This window comes from Camelina sativa, chromosome 4 (genome assembly GCF_000633955.1).
Source record: "Camelina sativa cultivar DH55 chromosome 4, Cs, whole genome shotgun sequence".
NCBI classification, from domain to species: Eukaryota; Viridiplantae; Streptophyta; class Magnoliopsida; order Brassicales; family Brassicaceae; genus Camelina; species Camelina sativa.
In genome coordinates, this window is record NC_025688.1 from 705,599 (window position 1) to 710,500 (window position 4,902).

The window sequence follows — 4,902 nt, forward strand, 5'->3', positions numbered from 1 at the left end:
TTTTTTTTTTTTTTTTTTGGGTGTCTTTGGGTGTTTTCCTCTTCGCTTCGCATCTGTAGGAATTGGTTGTACCCTGCTGTTTTCGTTCCAGGTATGTGTTAATTGGTGTGCAAATCTGTTCTTTTAAAAAATTGTTTTGTTCCTTTCATTTCCTAATTAATGTACCCATTGTTTTTGAGTTCTTAGTTCTAAATTTTTGTTTCGGTTGGCCCTAGTGTGTGGGTTTCGAGTGGATGTGAATTTTGTGTTGTCAAATTAATTTTTCGTCTCTATGATGCTTTTTAAAAAAAATTTGTAGAGTGTATATTTTTGTGGCTTGTTTAGTAAGTCTTGAATTTAGGGTTAATGTGAACAAAATGGGGTATTCGAATTTTAGCATCTTTTCCTTCAACTAACGGGGTGTGCATCTCTTACATTTTTTTGCTGTTTGGTGATGGTTTTTTCAATAGTTGGCGAGTAATGTTAATTGAATTTTACTTGTGTTTCCCTGATCCTCTGTAAGTGTTTGTCTTTTTTTCGTCGCAGTTGTTTTTTCTTTAGATTTTTAAGTAGTCCTGTTTTTCAAAGCCAACTATTTTTATTATATAGGTGTCCTTGAAGCTAAAGAACTCTTTGCATATTTCTATCTCCTAGTGGTCATAATACTTTTAGACCTGTTTTTGGGATGTTTTGTGGGAAAATTTTTCAATATATGTTCATCTTGTATGTTCTGGTTTTGTTGTCATTGTAAGTGGTGGACTTTTTTTTTTCTCCAATCGTTTGTATTCTTGCTATACTTTCAGTTATGTTCTCTCGTTCTCCTGTTTAAATTCTTTTGGAGGCGTACGTAATGTCTATGAAAGAGAAAAACAAAAACTTTTATTTTGAATTTTGGAAATTTTAAGAGGATTATAACATTGGTGAACCTTATTGTTATTCCTTAAGCTAAAAGAAAAAGACAAACTTGATCATTTGTTTGTAGTAGTAGCAGTGTGTGCATCTATTCTCCATGTCATTGAGTGTGCAGATGATAGTTTGTTGGACTTTTGCCAATGTATTGTAGTAGGACTGTAGTTTTTGGACATTGACTATGTGTAACGACTTCTTGATATCTTTCCAGCATTGATCACTCCTTGCTTTGTTTTGTTTCCAGCCTAGCTTGTCGAGCCAACATTTTCCTTCTGTTGTGTCACCCATGCACAACTTAACAATTTCGTAAAGGTAAATATCGTTGTTGTAAGAACCTTCTGCTGCCTTTTTCAAGTGTGCCAACCCTTCTTCTGTGTTGTTCTTGTGAAAGTACTCTTGGATCCCTTTAATGTAGTGTATTAATGTAGTGTACCTGCAAATTTCCACTTGCAATGCATTTTTCCATGAGGTCTTGGTATTTCGTTAGTGCTGCTAGTGGATTTATGGCTAGTGGCCTTAGGTTGATTTTCTTGTAAACTCGGTAATTTTGGGCTGCTTTAGCAAGATGTGGTGATGCTTGCATAACATGCCTGACGATTGTGCGTGAAATCTGAGCAACTCGAGAGATAATATCTCCGAACACGTCGTCTGGTAGTTCTTCAATAAAGTAAGCTGTGTTTCTAAACATTTTTTGGAAGTTGTGTGTATTTTAGTTTAGACTTTTTTCAAAGTTATTTATAAGTTGGAAATGTGTTGCAGTTACGTTTATGTGTGTTGTATTATTTACTGTTGGCCTCCCTTTTTTCCTTTATGGTTGTTCCTTTGATATTCACGTATTAATGAGTTTTGCCGTTTTCTTCTTAATCATTAAATTATTGCATAGTGATGTGTGTAGTTTGGCTTTAAATTTATGGCCCTTTAATTTTGAAACCGTTGACAACAACTAGAAGTTTGTTTAGAAAAGAATAATGGTAACACATGTGGCGTACCGTTGAAATCCATTTTAAAAAAAAAGTTTTCTATCAATTTTTTAAATGTATATGTATGATATATTTGTGCCTGATTATATTTTGGTATTGTTATGAACATTAGTAGACATCATTTAAAGTATTATTGAATATTTAGTGTCTGTTGGTTCCATTGATGTGTCGTTTTATTTTGGAATTATATTTCCTCTAATTTTTAGAAAGCCTTTTTTTCAAATCTGTACCTTCTTATTAATTCCGTTTGGTTTTGTGTGTTGGATTATTTAATTTCAGGGTTTTTTGATTAAAGTAATGGGGTTCTTATTTGTAGCAGTATTTTTCAGTGTTAAAATTCAAATAATATTTATGAAAATGAATTTTGGAGTTTATATTTGTAGTTATTATAACCCGTTTAATTTTTTCACATGAATTGTTGGGCTTATTAATCTGAGGGAATTGCTTAGTGGGTTGTGTTGAAAAGTTGGCTTTATTAAACTGAGTGAGTAGCTGATGTGGCAGCATCAGGAGTGAGGAAACTGCATTTTATATATATAGATTCCACCCTTATAATTGCATGAGATCATTTTGAGCAATATTCTTTGAGATAATTTGTCTTGTTTTCTGAAAAAAAAATTGTCTTGTTTTATGTATCTTTCAAGATAAAATGCTAATAAAAGTTCTTGATTCTGTTAGTAATTTAATAAGACAAATAACATATTTTTAAAATAAATAAAACAGTAAACACCTGTTAGATGTTTTATTATATTATATATATGGAAAACCTGACATCACATTTTTGTGTAACTGATGTTTTTACCATCTAACATTTTATTTAATTAAAGCTATCCATAGTTTTCAATAATACAAGGAATTTATACAGAAGTCGGAAAAAACTATGCCAATGTGAACTTCACATTAACATCTCGAAATTCGTTTCCAGAAGTTTATTTTTATAAGCTATATATATATATATACACTGTATATTCTATATATCTATGTGTTAAAAATTCTATAATAGACAAAACAATTCAATATCGTACGATTACATGAATACCCGTGCATGGTGAAAACTGAAAACATAAAGGGTTTGATTGGTGACAATTTTTTAAAGCTTTACAAATATATAGTTTTAATATTTATTAATCACAAAAATTTTACCAAAAACTTTACCCTCAGTTTTTCTGTACAGCTTTTATTTACAGTTTTTTCTTACAGTTTTGCACTATTCCCTAAAATCTTACAGCTCTAGCTTACAGCTTTTTTGTACAGCTTTTTATACGTTACCAATCAGACCCAAAAATAAAATTGGTGAAAAATCGATTGGCCAGATGTGGGGGACACAACGCTTTAGGATAACAAGATTTGAGATCTACGACGTCAAAACGATTTAGAAAATAAATGTATTATGACCTTCAAATTGCTTAATGAAAACGACAATGCACAAAAGAAACAATAAAGTGGAAGAGAAGTGAAGAGAGAGGAGGAGGACCAACGATGTCATGCTTTAGTTGCTTACGTTGGCTTCAGGTGCAAGACGCATGAAGTCCTCATGAAAAAAAAAGTGGCTCCGCTAGCTATTATGGCTTATCCATAGTGTTCGGTGTTTTAATAAAAATATATATCCCTGTTTTTTTTTTTTCTATTAGCCAATCAACAGAGTGACTTTTTTCAACAGAACTCATTTTATTACATCATAACACACATCGAAAGTAATATAAAGTGAATGGTTGCAGCGGTCAGGGCGGCCAAATCTGTCTGCGGACTGGACCGCTTTTAATTTACCATTCAGCAAATATATTCCACAGTAGTGCGGTCCAAATAAAATAGAGACAAGACCACTGCGGACCAACTGCGGACCGTTTTTGTATACAAATAGAGTTGGTCCGCAGCGGTCTGTAGTCCACCCCAAAAATAGAGCGGTTTAGACCACAGACGGATTTGGCCGTCCTGACTGCAGTTACCATTCAAACCCAAAAGCTGGTCTGAACGAAATTAAAGACATTTATAAATAATTATATATGCCGACATGCAGACATGTATTAGATTGCGACCCGAGAAGGCGACATGCGCAAATCTATTTGATAAGACTCGGAATCTTTCATCATAAGATATGGCCTATCTTTCCTCTATTATTTCTCAAAATATGGTTTATCACTTCACTAGCAGTAGTATGTCTGAATTTTGTACGGAGTTATCTTGAAACTGATGAAATTTCTTAACCCAAATCATCTATATTCGTGTTTTACTACGACCACACCAATTAGAAATCTCATTAACTGTACAGCCCAACAACATACCGAAGAGTCTAATTCACAAATTAGGTTCTCTGATCTTGTTTCTTAAGAATATTACTCTACCAATTTATAATCGTATTGTTTATTTTTTTTTTATGATAGATGTATACTCTTTATTCTTTAACATCAAAATGAGATTCCAAAGATTGAACACTGGTGACATTCCAAAGATTGAACACTGGTGAAACTCTTGGCTATTTAATAAGTTAAACGTTGTGTAGTAATCATTTGAAATTTTGAATATGGTCGTAAAAACAATTCAAAGACCACAGTATGTTATTCAACAGCTATTATAGTTACCTTGTTCTCAGTCTCCATCAACAATTTTTGAAGTTTCTTACGCTTTGTTTAGATGTGGTCGCGTGTCTCGATGGTCTACCATGCAAATCTTATTCCAAACGATGTGCAACAGAAACGTAAGAAACTTGTTTGGAAAGTATTCAACGATTCTGAGAATTTATTTTTTTTAACTTAGGTGTTCTAGTTCATAAGACGCAGATTACTATTAACAAATATTGTTCCCTCATGTTTAAATTTCTTCCACATGCAAAAAGGTCTTTTATACGTTTCACAGATTCTAAACTCACAAGCACTATGGTTCCTTGCAGCTCTATGTAACGTTTAGAGCTATAGCTGATGGTGTAGAAATGGAAATTCATAAAAAGACCCTATTCAACGTTTTTTTTTTTTTTGCACGAATACTAACATCAATTAGTTTTTTTTAGTCGTAACATCAATTAATTTAAAACTTCAAA

At 32.6% G+C, this 4,902-nt stretch overlaps 1 long non-coding RNA gene across 1 annotated transcript; it reads left to right on the forward strand.

Annotated features, from left to right (window-relative positions):
• Positions 636 to 3,502, forward strand: LOC104779470. The gene is made up of 3 exons (XR_766475.2): positions 636 to 726; positions 1,133 to 1,200; positions 3,110 to 3,502. It is a non-coding gene; the product is annotated as an uncharacterized LOC104779470 (long non-coding RNA).